Source organism: Rosa chinensis, chromosome 7, assembly GCF_002994745.2.
Source record: "Rosa chinensis cultivar Old Blush chromosome 7, RchiOBHm-V2, whole genome shotgun sequence".
Classification (NCBI taxonomy): domain Eukaryota; kingdom Viridiplantae; phylum Streptophyta; class Magnoliopsida; order Rosales; family Rosaceae; genus Rosa; species Rosa chinensis.
Genome location: NC_037094.1, coordinates 14,272,826 through 14,287,582, shown reverse-complemented (window position 1 = coordinate 14,287,582; position 14,757 = coordinate 14,272,826). Strand labels below are relative to the sequence as shown.

General features: G+C 37.0%; 1 long non-coding RNA gene across 1 annotated transcript; it reads right to left on the bottom strand.

Annotated features, from left to right (window-relative positions):
• Positions 1-1,880: 1,880 nt before the first annotated feature.
• Positions 1,881-13,459, bottom strand: LOC121050299. Its single transcript, XR_005802599.1, has 3 exons — positions 12,931-13,459; positions 12,055-12,121; positions 1,881-2,163 (listed from the first exon to the last, which is right to left on the bottom strand). It is a non-coding gene; the product is annotated as an uncharacterized LOC121050299 (long non-coding RNA).
• Between the last annotated feature and the right edge of the window lie 1,298 nt (positions 13,460-14,757).

The following is a 14,757-nucleotide window of genomic DNA, read 5'->3' as shown; positions in this document are numbered from 1 at the left end:
AAAATATGCCAGGTGGCATGCCAACTAACGGAGTTATTAACGATAGGTACGATAATTGGGTCGGGTTTTATTGTCCTGGTACCAAAGTGTAATTAGTGTAAAGTGAGGAACGTTAATTCACAGTGACCTTTAGTTCAGGTACTGTTTGTAAAATTCTCCTATATATTTATATGTGTGTGTGTGTGTGTCTCTTTGTGTGAGTGTGAATTTGTTGTAATTTGGCTTATGGTGAAATTGGACGTTCTCATACTTCTATATAGAATATGTGCATATATATTCTACATGTCATGACTACGGTTGACCAATTCGATCAGATTCCAAAATTTGGTGAAATTAGCTAATTTTTTTACCACACTGATAATTTATTATAATAATCTCATCCAACGGTCGGTTCCATTTTTTAGAGGTTGCCCCTTGGAATGTATGATATATAAAGGATTAAATTCAGTTTACCTCCCTGAGGTTTTAGGGTAACTTCATGTTAGTCTCTGTCCTCTCAATTTAATCAGTAACCCCCCGACCTTGTCAATTTTCCTCAACCGTGTCCAATTTCTCAGATTCCGTCTAAATCGAACGTTAAGTCTGACAATGGAGCCCACTTTCAGGGCTAAAATGGTCATTTCGGGACAAGAAAAGGGAAAAAAAAAACATTATTTCTCTTCCTCTAATCCCCAAAGCTTCCTCAACCTCACAAAACCCAATCCCAGGAACCGCCTTACCGCCCAGCCAAAACCCACCTCATACATGTTTCAATTGAGTAAATTAAGCCAAAACCCACCTCATATGCAGTGAAATGTAACTTACTCTCCAAAATCAGAACCAAAGTTTCAAAAGAGGTCATAGAGAAACTGGTGTAGATCAATGAGACTTATAATGCACAAGTAGAATCGAATAAACAATATCTCCAGTGCACATTTACATTAAAAGCCCAATTAAATCTAAAAGACGAAGCGGTCGGGGATGCCTTACACAAAACCCCTTTGTTCCCATCTGAATCGCCCACAACTGAATCTTGTGAATCCCTCCACCAACTGAAAAATTCAATTCCATAAGTCCGATCAAAAGATTCAAAATGCAGCCATACCCAAATCTAAAAGAGGTCATAGAGAAACTGGTGTAGATCAATGAGAGTTATAATGCACAAGTAGAATCGAATAAACAATATCTCCAGTGCACATTTACATCAAAGGCCCAATTAAATCTAAAGACAAAGCGGCCTGGGATGCCTTACACAAAACCCCTTTGTTCCCATCTGAATCGCCCACAACTGAATCTTGTGCATCCCTACACCAACTGAAAAATTCAATTCCATGAGTCTGATCAAAAGATTCAAAATGCAGCCATACCCAAATCTAAATATCCAAAAATTGATCCAACAGAGTCCGGGAACCTCATCATTCAATTTTTTATTTTTTCTGTGGTATCCAAATCAAACTTTTATCTCCTGATTTCAAAATTACAGAAAATTGGAGCAAATGATAGGATGAGCGGAAACTGAAATTTGATAGTGAATAAGTGAGAGAGAGAAAGAGAGAGACCTGTAGAGAACAAAGTAAACTCGCTGCTCGCTGTCGGAATCAGGACACTGAGTGGAATTAGAGAGATCTTCAGAGAGACCAGTGCTCTCCATTATCTTCTTCTTCTGTACTATTATATATATATATATATATATATATATGAAGCCAGCGGCCATTGGTGACCAAAAGGGGTATACCACAGTGCCGTAATATTAAGCCAATAGGAGCTCGATACGTAGTTGATGTACCGTAGACCTACCAACTTAATACTACAAGGCCTTTTGAAAATGCAAATTTTATAAAATAGGAGACCAAGAAAAACTTTTAAGGAAGGACTTTAAATTAACAACCCAACATTCAAAATAACAAGTCCGGAAATGCTTCAAAATAAAATGGGCAAGTGCACTGTGACGCCTTAGGGCTTACATCATAACCGAAATGAAAGGAGTTCAACAATAACCATAAAACAAAGGGGTGAGGCGCGCTCCCATGTAGGCGGACCTCACAGAGTTCAACATTGAAAGAGAAGTGAGTAAATCAATAAAGTACCAACAGGGAAGAACTTCAAGCAACAGGAACAGCAACACACGAACTCGGCTAATGACCCACTTCTAATCCAAATTGTCCAGAATGACCTCATTGTAACCTGAAATGTAGGAGTGAGCATTTCGTCCTCGCTAGCCTAATAGGGGCCGACCCAACCTTAGTTACGTTTGAAAACTAATAGGTAAAACATAACTATTAGAATATAGATTGCACGCATTTGTAAAATCGAGTAAAACAAATGCAAACAAAAACAATCATAGTTGTTTCGTTTCAGAAAATCATATGCGGCATGCTTCACACAACTTGGAGCTCCGAGATACTTACCTGCCGGCTAAACTAAAATAAATCGGTGACCGACCTGGTTCGTCATCCTTCGAGAACCAGCCAACTACTATGTGGTCCTTATGACTACAAGTAGCGAAAATGTCTATTTCCTGGCTCTGAGTATCCTATGACTGGTTCACTGTCTATACTCACCTTTCCTCGACAAACATAGGAGCACAGCCCCCTCCGGAGGTTCACGGTTATCAATGATAGGAGCATTTTAATGTGATATTTTAATAGTTAATTCCTCACATTTTGCTTAGTTAATTCCTTAACTGAATCGATTTTTAATTCAATTTCTATTTTTAGGTACATTGGAGTAAATGAATGTGAAATGAGTTTTAGGTCCATAATTACCTAGAAATGATGGAGAAGAATGAAAATGCACTAAAAAGTCAACCTTGAATATTTTCTTACTCCGGCTAGGAGAATCAGAGCCAAGCAAGGAAGAAGGAGCGGCCGCCTGACCAAATGAGCTTCAAATGAGCTGAAACCTTCCAGATCCATTCTAGACACCCAAATGATCATTTCTTATGAAGAGTGCCAGAGAAAAATATGAGTGGAAGGCCTTCAAACAATCAGCCCAATTTTCTACAGAAGCAAAACCGGAAAACTGGACCTGTAAGAGGTCCAGCAGCATTTCCGGCCCAACCACATGGATTGAAGCTCTGAAAATTTGTCAGGATGATCTACACTCATAGTGGAACATTTCATATGAAGAAGTCAAAGGCATATAATGAAGTCTTGTTGGAGAAATAATTGAAGGAATAAAGGGGAAGAAACTGACCTGAAAACAGCTCAACACCACATATTCATGTTTCCCACCCACATGAAGAAAGCTAGATGCTTTTCTCTTTTTCCTTGGATATATTTTTTCTACAATCTCTTTAATAGATCATCATCACTTCCATGTTGCTGCACCTTCATGCTTTGCTTTCATTTCATCATTTCTCTTTCTTTTCCATATTTTACAAATCACTTTCATACTCCACTTTCATTATTTTTCTTCCACTCATCATTTCACTCTTCTTTTTCTTCCCTATATAAACACCTTCTCCTCTCATTCTAAAACAACTTCCTTCATCCATCTCATCTTCTTTGTCTCTCCATTTCCTTTCCATTTTTCTCTTCATACTCTAGTTTTAAGTTTCTGCATTTTTAAGCAAAGAGAAGAAGAGAAGAAGAAGCCATGAAGCCTCCTAGCCGTCATCATCCACCTTGTGCCGTGATAGTGAAGTCTTGCTTTAAAGATTCAAGATCAACGTCTCAAGCTCTTCATCATCCACTCCCTTCATGGTGTAATTCTATCTTTTTCCTTGTAATTTCTTTTGGTTTTCTTTGTTTAGATTTGTAGAACTATGAATTCTAGTTAACAAATAATGTTAAGGGCAAAGTTTAAAGCCCGTTTATATGTTTTGAGATAAAGTTGTGATTTCTATATGTTGATTTTTAAGTTGCTTATGTGAGTTTGTTCGATTAAATTTGCTTTACAGAAAACTTTTATATGTTTATCTTATTTGGGTCGACACTTATAGGATTTGCATGTAATTGGTGCTAGGTTTAAGAACATGAAATCGACTTTTCGTTTTGTGTAACTTGAATCAAAAGTAGTAAAGGTTCTGGACAAGAATCGAATTTAATTGAAGAGGATTGCAATTAGGTGGACTTTTCCATAACTAAGTTGTACACTTGAGTTGATAGCCTTTCTCTATGTCTAATGCGTTGAACATGTCATGATTGACTAGCTTTCTAGGGCTTGATTGCATGTTTGATAGGATTAATCTAGGTGCTTTCGCTTAGGTTAATTAGCATTGAAAAGTAAAATATGGGAAATCATTTGCTTTCGAATGTTTCACATGATCAACTCCTCTCTCATGACATTTAAAATCAACTATAGGAATTGTAATTGGATTTCTTGCATGTGGATGTGGTTTTGATCTTTGTTCCTTGCGTTCCACCCTTGTATATATGTTTTTACATTTTCTTTATTTTATTTATCTTAATTTTCAATTCTATAAATCTTAAACCCCCCCCCTTTATTTGTGTTTACTTGTATATATTTATTCTTTATTTTATTTTTGTAAATAATACTTTATTATTTTAATTCTTTATTTGTTTATACAATTGTATATATTTATATTCTTTATTTTATTTTTGTAAATAATACTTTTCTTTATTTGTTTCACAATTACAAGTGTACCCTCAATCCCCGGAATAGAACGATCCCTACTTACTTATACTACTAACGACATTTCAGGGTTAAATTATGCGCTCGCTTTTAGCGACATCAATTTTTGGCGCCGTTGCCGGGGATTGAAAAATCACTTGCTAAATTGTGTCATTTATTGTATATATATTTGTTGTATATAAATTGTTTGAAACTTAGTTTAAATTAACTAGAATATTATTTATATTATTGAACATGAATTTTAATTGTAGGTTGTAAATTGAGAGGAATAGGTGAAGTCTCTTTTGTTAATATTGGCCTAAACCCCTTATTGGTACCTAGCTCAGGTCCCTTAAGGTTGAGGGCGGCCTTTATTAACACTTGTTGAACTGTCTTCACACTTATGAACTTTCTCATCTTAGTAAGAAAGCCTATGTGAAATGGTGTCTAGGAAGGGGACAACGTTCATGACGGGTTTTTGAATCCAGAAGTGCTTGCAAATGGGCCTAAACCACAATGTGGGAGTAGCTCATGCCAAAATGGATTTTTCCTCTCGTGTTCGTCCTCCCCCACCTGGCCATTTCAGTAAGGTTGCCCAAACGATTTGAAAGGGAGTTTGTGTCTAGGCGACTATACTTGGGCCGCACGTCCACTTAATTTACCGCTTGGAATTTGATTCGATATCAATAATATTTATAATAAAAGAAATACTTGTGAATACTCTATACGTGTAAATTATTTTGTTGTTTCACACTTTAATACTTGTAAAAATACTTTTCACGTTTTATACTCACTTGTACTTAACTTGTGTCTTTTGTACAATATACTTGTTAATTTTACTTGTAGTTTGTAATTAATAGTTATACTTGTTTTTATTTTGTATTTCTTTGTTAATTATAGTTACTAACTTTATTTAATGTAGGTACCGTCTGGCTGCAAGACGTAAAATACAAGCGCTACTTGGGAGGCAACCCATGCAAATCAGATTTGCTTTCTTTATCCTTATATTTTATTTTTCGTTTTTGCTTATTTGTTTTAGTTGTTATTTTCGTAAATTTCATCCCAATATGCTTACTTATTTCATTGCATGCTTTTAATTGATTACATTGAAGATAATGCAATATTTAAGTGTGGGGGAAGAGATTTATATTTTTGTCTTTCATTTTGAGTCCAATATATATTTATATTTGTCTTTTATTTTTTGAGTCCTTTATATATATAAAAAAATAAAAAATAAAAAAAAAAACTGCATTCATTCAATCTTATTAAATTCAGCTATTTACAAAAAAAAAAAAAAAAAAAAATTAAAAAATAATAATAATAATAAAAATACTCTATACTAAACCATGTCTGCATCTCCGTAGGAGTTGAGGCTGAGCTCAAGGGAAATGCGAGAGTCACCGCCATAGCCGCTACCTCCCTCAGAAGTAGTCTTCATGTTGCCAAAGATGTCCTCACCATGCATGGGGAATAGTGGAAGGGTTTCAATCTCCTGGTGATCTCCTCCTCGTTGTTCCATGAAAGATTGTCCTCCTGTTGTGCCAAAGGAGGTAGTATTGGTATTAGTGTTGAAGGGTGAGGAGGAATATGGGTCAACACCATAGCCGACACGTGACCCAAAGTTTAGATCAATGGATCTACCATCATCAGTAGAACTAGTGGATCCAAAATTGAGATCGAGAGATCCACCAACCGGAACGTTCCGAAATTCCTTCAACTTCTGCCTCTCACGAGCCTTGAGGTTCTGGAACCAAAAGAAGACGTTTTTGTCCTCGATCTGCCCATACTGTTTCAAATGGAGGCAGATCTCTTGAATCTGCTCTGGAGTTGGGTACTTAAAACCCTTATCATAGTAAAGGCCCTTGAGGATTCTTAGTTGAGGCGGTGTGGGAGCCCACCGGTTATTAGTCCCGGCTGCTTGGTTGTTTCCTCCATCCTCGATTTGTTGCTGGGTCTGTTGCTCCATTAGTTGCAGAGTTTGTGGTTCCATGTTGATGAAGAAAGGATTTGAGTTTCGAAAGAAAGGCTGAAGGGTTGAGAGAGAAAGACTGGAACTCGGAAGAATTTTCTTTTGGAGTGAACAGTCGCTCAGAATGCACCTATTTATAGAACGAGTGAGCAGATCTCCACCGTTGGATCGACGATCTCTGAGATTAAATCTACGCGTTGGATTAAAGTCACCCGAAAACACGGAAAAGCTGTTGGCTCGTGAAGGACACGTGGGGGAACCAAACTGATCTCGAGGAGCTGTGACAGATAAGCTACAGCCGAAAGCAGGTTTAATTGCCGTGAATCAAGGAAAAGAAAGGACGCGTGGGGGAATCAAACGAATCTCGAGGATCCGTGACAGACAAGCTATAGCCGAAAGCATGCCATAAATCCAGGAAAAGAAATGAATATTTACACGTGGGGGAGTTTCTTGGGCCGTGAACTATCATAACTCTTCTCCTTCCCGGAGAAGCTTTGTTAAAACCATGTGCCTGTTGAGATTTCTACCCTATTTTGTGCTTTACATATACATCCTTTTTTGTCTCCTCCAGATTTTACTAAGGTTTGTCTAAGCGTGCAGTTTCAAATTCCTTCTACTTCTTCATGGCTCGAACCAAGGTTACCCCTCGCAGGGGCGTCAATCAACGCCGTGTTCTCTCTTTGGAAGAAGAAGGTCGTCAAGCGGCCACTAGAGCTGGGCTTACTCGTCCATGGGACCATCGTCCTATCCGTGAGCGTACCCGCAGTCCCCCTCCTCTGCCTCGTCGCTCTCCCAGACTGCATCCCGGAGAGTCTTCTTCCTCACCAGCTGCTCGTGCTCCTCGCCCTATGGCCACCCTGGAAAGCTTGACGGATTCGATTGATGATTTGCGTTCCTCTCTCCGCGATGGTATTATGGTGACAGATTGGAGAGTCAATTGCATGATCGATTACATCTCTGAGATGAACTGCTCTTTGATCCGCTGTCACACTGCAATAAACAAGCTTGCTCAGGAAGTCAATAACTTGCAAAGTTATCCTCCTGGGTTTCCTCGCAAGGACATTACTGCATCACAACATGAGGACCCGCCTCCGAAGACTGAAACCAGCAAGAGGGCTGCCACTCGCCCGCATACCGCTCCTCCAAAGGAGTAAATGGAGGTACAAGTCTAGGCTGAGAGACTTTAAACATTAAGCGCTGCATGGGAGGCAACCCATTTCAACCGTAGCTGTGGAGGAGACATCAAACGCAGATTTGCTTTCTTGAACTCTTCCTTCTATTTTATTTTCATGAATTTTAAGTTGTTTTAGGTTTCGTTGTGTTAACTTTCTCTTCTATGCTTGATTTATGCTTTGCATGATTTATATTTGTTTGTACATTGAGGACAATGCATGAATTAAGTATGGGGGAAGGGTTATTGCTTTATTGTGTTTTTAGTAGTTAGTATATAAAAAAAAATGAAAAATAGTTGATGTTGGATTGTGTTTTTATTGTGTTTTTAGTTGATGTTGTGATACACTAAGGTATATTGGATTAAACATAGTCTTGAAAAAGGGTAGCTGTTTCAGTCCCATTGCACATCGAGACTCCCTGTTCCCGTACCTAAGTGTTGAAATTAAATTAAATTGTAAAAAAAAAAAAAAAAAAAATTGTTGGTTCTAGAGTGTTTTTGTTTGTGTGTTTGAGTCTTAGGATGCTCCTAACGTCTAGGATGAACATGTCTCCGAATTCATGGCTGAAGGTTTTCACAATCAAAATAGGACTTAATTGAATTCTGTGGTTAATCGACATTGTGATGCTTGTATGAAGATTTGAGATAGGATTGTAACTTGGTTCATTAAGCATGCTAGGATTAAGTCTGATTCATTTGACCCAAGTGAGTTTTTGTGCTAAAATACTTTCTTTTCGAGTGCTTATTGATAATTCTAGAATTTCGTGGCTGTATTTGCAAAACCTCATCATTCTTTGGAAATCCAATGATCATGTGCCATAGATATTAATGGACTAGAGAGTACTAGAACTCGGCTGTTGTGACTGTCAAAACTTGTATGCCATAATATGCACTGATCCTGGATAGGATAGAAGGCATTAGGGTAACCACCAAAGCCAAACAAGCATGTGTCCCCAATTGTGCCCGTCGTGGGACTCCTTAGAATGAACCCCTTTGAGCCTACGTTGAAAACCTTTGTTTCATCACCCTCACTACCCTACCATAAGCTTAGTACAGGATATCTCTACCCTTGTCTTAAGGACTTAGTAGAGCATGACATAGTATGTAGGGGTGACGATGAAAGACAAGTATGGGGTGGGAAAAATCCAAGAAAAAAAAATTTTGCCTTGAAAAAAAAAAAAAAAGAAAGAAAGAAAAGCGGCAAAAGAGAAGAAAAATTGAAAAGAAAACTCTTGGGAAAATGTTGAAGTGTGGTTTTGGACTTGCAAATTTGTAGAAGGCTCAAAGTTGAAAATTATGCCTTTGTCCATTCCCATGTTGGTTAGAGTGAAGGTTTGGCCCAAAACAATGATATTTGGTCTACAAAAATGATGACATAAGGTGGTCCTTATATGCTCTGCTAGGTCCTTAGGATTTTTTGTATCCTTAATCTTCATTTCGAAAACCCTAGCTTAGCCCCATTACAACCTGTTTTAAGTGCTGACTTGATCCTTGAGATGGGCAGTCTTTGGTTAGTGGAGTCAGTTACGCAGTCGAGCTTATAGTTTAGGTCCATTTGTGCACTTAGTCATTTCATGAGGTCTTTAAAAATTCTTCACAAAATGTGTTTATTGATGAAATATGCAAGCTGTTTGTTGCCTTACAATTTGTTCTCTTGCATATACTTGAGTGTGAAGCTTTTAAGCATAGCCATTTCTGAGAGAAAAATCGAGAGTATGCCATGTGAGTTTGGATTGGACTTGTTCGAAACATGCTATCATTCACTGTATAACTTAAGTTCTCCATATCTTGCTTAGTCATATGAATGTCACAGGTTTATTAACCATGGAATTATCTTTGTGATTTTGATTAAGTGTTTAACGTGAAAGTCATGAGTTTGGAGTCTCTGAGACAACAGTTAGGAGCAATAGAGTCATTTACTTGCTCTTTTTGTCAATTCTTTGTTCTGTTTTTGATTTTTTTTTGTTTTGTTTTGCTAAGGGACTAGCAAAAGCTAAGTGTGGGGGAATTTGATAGGAGCATTTTAATGTGATATTTTAATAGTTAATTCCTCACATTTTGCTTAGTTAATTCCTTAACTGAATCGATTTTTAATTCAATTTCTATTTTTAGGTACATTGGAGTAAATGAATGTGAAATGAGCGTTAGGTCCATAATTACCTAGAAATGATGGAGAAGAATGAAAATGCACTAAAAAGTCAACCTTGAATATTTTCTTACTCCGGCTAGGAGAATCAGAGCCAAGCAAGGAAGAAGGAGCGGCCGCCTGACCAAATGAGCTTCAAATGAGCTGAAACCTTCCAGATCCATTCTAGACACCCAAATGATCATTTCTTATGAAGAGTGCCAGAGAAAAATATGAGTGGAAGGCCTTCAAACAATCAGCCCAATTTTCTACAGAAGCAAAACCGGAAAACTGGACCTGTAAGAGGTCCAGCAGCATTTCCGGCCCAACCACATGGATTGAAGCTCTGAAAATTTGTCAGGATGATCTACACTCATAGTGGAACATTTCATATGAAGAAGTCAAAGGCATATAATGAAGTCTTGTTGGAGAAATAATTGAAGGAATAAAGGGGAAGAAACTGACCTGAAAACAGCTCAACACCACATATTCATGTTTCCCACCCACATGAAGAAAGCTAGATGCTTTTCTCTTTTTCCTTGGATATATTTTTTCTACAATCTCTTTAATAGATCATCATCACTTCCATGTTGCTGCACCTTCATGCTTTGCTTTCATTTCATCATTTCTCTTTCTTTTCCATATTTTACAAATCACTTTCATACTCCACTTTCATTATTTTTCTTCCACTCATCATTTCACTCTTCTTTTTCTTCCCTATATAAACACCTTCTCCTCTCATTCTAAAACAACTTCCTTCATCCATCTCATCTTCTTTGTCTCTCCATTTCCTTTCCATTTTTCTCTTCATACTCTAGTTTTAAGTTTCTGCATTTTTAAGCAAAGAGAAGAAGAGAAGAAGAAGCCATGAAGCCTCCTAGCCGTCATCATCCACCTTGTGCCGTGATAGTGAAGTCTTGCTTTAAAGATTCAAGATCAACGTCTCAAGCTCTTCATCATCCACTCCCTTCATGGTGTAATTCTATCTTTTTCCTTGTAATTTCTTTTGGTTTTCTTTGTTTAGATTTGTAGAACTATGAATTCTAGTTAACAAATAATGTTAAGGGCAAAGTTTAAAGCCCGTTTATATGTTTTGAGATAAAGTTGTGATTTCTATATGTTGATTTTTAAGTTGCTTATGTGAGTTTGTTCGATTAAATTTGCTTTACAGAAAACTTTTATATGTTTATCTTATTTGGGTCGACACTTATAGGATTTGCATGTAATTGGTGCTAGGTTTAAGAACATGAAATCGACTTTTCGTTTTGTGTAACTTGAATCAAAAGTAGTAAAGGTTCTGGACAAGAATCGAATTTAATTGAAGAGGATTGCAATTAGGTGGACTTTTCCATAACTAAGTTGTACACTTGAGTTGATAGCCTTTCTCTATGTCTAATGCGTTGAACATGTCATGATTGACTAGCTTTCTAGGGCTTGATTGCATGTTTGATAGGATTAATCTAGGTGCTTTCGCTTAGGTTAATTAGCATTGAAAAGTAAAATATGGGAAATCATTTGCTTTCGAATGTTTCACATGATCAACTCCTCTCTCATGACATTTAAAATCAACTATAGGAATTGTAATTGGATTTCTTGCATGTGGATGTGGTTTTGATCTTTGTTCCTTGCGTTCCACCCTTGTATATATGTTTTTACATTTTCTTTATTTTATTTATCTTAATTTTCAATTCTATAAATCTTAAACCCCCCCCTTTATTTGTGTTTACTTGTATATATTTATTCTTTATTTTATTTTTGTAAATAATACTTTATTATTTTAATTCTTTATTTGTTTATACAATTGTATATATTTATATTCTTTATTTTATTTTTGTAAATAATACTTTTCTTTATTTGTTTCACAATTACAAGTGTACCCTCAATCCCCGGAATAGAACGATCCCTACTTACTTATACTACTAACGACATTTCAGGGTTAAATTATGCGCTCGCTTTGAGCGCGTCAATCAACACCGTGGGATCCCTAGGAATCAACGCGTCTAGGTCCCATTCACTTTCAGGTCACAAGCACAAACATACAAAAGGTACAGTATCTCAACATGAAAGTCTAGCCTCGATTTTCGCAATCAACAATTATCAGTTATGAAAACACAGGTATCACGAGGCATCGACTAATGAACAACCAAAAACGTACTTACATGCAACATAATATTATACTAGAGCATTCCATATATATCGAAAAGCCTCTATCAAGGAAGGGACAGCTCACCCTACCTGAAAAATGCCGGCGTATTCCACACTCTGGTACTTCCCGCTTAAGCTTCCTTAACGATCATGTTTCCTGAACCATTACTTAGTTTGTAAGTAATTATCCAGGTAAACATCATGATGATCTTTAACTAATCGCGCACAATAAATCTTTTTTATTTCAATGAAGCCATTAATTATTTCTTTCAACGTTTACTAATTTGGAAAACTAACTTCTTTCTTAAAAAAGAAAAACGTCCTTATCGCTCCGCTAAACTATCGCCAACCCGAGCAACCAAAGTCGAGTCGATCCTCTCATTTTACAAGGTTGGTCAACCTTGGTCAACTCTTGAGTTGACTTTTGACAATTGACTTCTGACTTTTGACCAAATATTCATTTATTTACCATTATTTCTTATTTATTAAAAATAAATAAGTAAATAATTATAAATAAAGTTTCACTTTCACTTTTACTCAATTACTCCTCCTTTTCACCCTTTTACTTTCACCATAATTTTTCCCTCCACACTTTCACTTTTACCTTTTTACCGAATTTACCTTTACTTTTACCTTCTTCACTTTTTACGACTTTACCACAGTAAAAACTCATTTAATCCAACTTTTACCATTTTCTTCATTTTTCTTTCTCTTCCAAAATAAAACACCTTTCTTTTTTTCTTCCTTTTCTTTTTCTTTTGGCCAAAATTACACAACAAAATCACCAAAATCTTCAACACCAATTTCCATTCCTTTGAAAACTAAACCAATAAAATCCTACTAATTAAACCATCCTCAAATCTCTATTTTTCACAATCTTTCCAACAACAACAATGGCTCAACAAAATCAAAATCAACCAAATAAATTCCAAAAATTCTAGGGTTTGTCCAAAACTCATTCCTTACCCTTTCTTCTTCAAAACTCACGGCCTAATCCTTCTCCTTGGCCTTCTTCACCTACAAATCCGTCCAACATCAATATCACAACCAAAAACTCGAAAACAAGGTTGCATGGATAGATCCTTACCACAAATCCTTGCCAAACCCGTAGCCTAGCCTCTTGGTTTAGGGAAAATAGGATTCATGCAAACAAAATCACAAATCAAAATCAAAAACTCGGATTTAGTAAGAAATAGGTATAGATCGGATGAATAGAGGCTATATTAGAAGGAAGATTACCGTGATTTGAGCTTGGAAAGAAGAAATCACAAAAACCCCTATTTTAGCTTCGGGTTCTAGGGTTTTTGGAGGCTTAAATGGCTAAATTTCTTGATTTTGGTTTGAGAAATGGAAAGAGGGGAGGAAGAGGAGAAAATCTGGAAATTTTGGTTGAGATCCGGGTTCCGACGACTACAGCGGCGTTTGCCTGCTAGTGGGTAGAGAGAGAAGTCTTGGGTAGAGAGAGAGAGAGAGGAAAGGGAGAAAATGAGGAAGAGGCTAGGGTTTGGAGAGAGTGTTTTGCATTTATATCTCTCCCTAATTGTAATTATGAAAAGTCTAATTTGCCCCTCCTTTTGGGCCAAGTGGGCTTGGGCTGCTCCATTTTCAATTTCCTCTTAATTTCCCTTAAGCCCACTCTGAAAATACATCTTTAAACATCATTATTTCTTCCGACACTTCACCGAATCCTTTCGGGAAAATTTTCTGGGCTTGTCCTAAGCCTCGATACTTTAAAAATAGTTTCCTAGACCCAAATTGGATTTTCTCTAAATTGTTAATCCTTTTATAATTACCTTAAAGTCTTAACCTAAGCGCGAATACTTGTGTACCTTACGAATAAGTAGTTTCATACGTTATACGACAAATTAAAATAAATAGGGCTAATTACTGTTTAGTACCCTATGGTTTGGGTCGAACATCAATTCAGTCCCTCGACTTTCAATTTCATCAAAAACACCCCCACACTATCATTTTCTCGTCCAATAGGTCCCTCCGTTATGATTCCGTTAATTTATGCCGTTAGTTGCTGACGTGGCGATCCAACTCAGCACAGGTGGGCCCCACATGGAAGTGAAATTCCTAAAATGACCCTGGCCAATCTGAAATGAAAAAATTCAAAATAAATCAACACTTTGCTTTTGGGGAGACTCGAACCCATGCAAGTGGGAGTGAAAGTGAAAGCCCCAACTACCGGACCACATGCATGGTTCTAATATATTTTCACAAAATTAATATATATTTCTATACCCAACCGGATATGGATTAAATCCAAAATAAATCAACACTTCGCGTTTGGGGAGACTCGAACCCACGCAAGTGGGTGTGAAAGTGAAAGCCCCAACCACCAGACCACATGCACAGTTCTAATATATTCCCACAAAATTAATATATATTTCTATACCCAACCGGATATGGATTAAATCCAAAATAAATCAACATTTGCGTTAGAGGAGACTCGAACCCACGCAAATGAGTGTGAAAGTGAAAGCCCCAACCACCGGACCACATGCATGGTTCTAATATATTTTCACAAAATTAATATATATTTCTATACCCAACCGGATATGGATTAAATCCAAAATAAATCAACATTTTGCGTTTGAGGAGACTCGAACCCACGCAAGTGGGTGTGAAAGTGCAAGCTTCATCCACCGGACCACATGCATGGTTCTAATATATTTCCACAAAATTAATATATATTTCTATACCCAACCGGATATGGATTAAATCCAAAATAGAGATATATATATTAATTTTTGTTGGAGCATGTCAACAATATGCATGTGGTCCAGT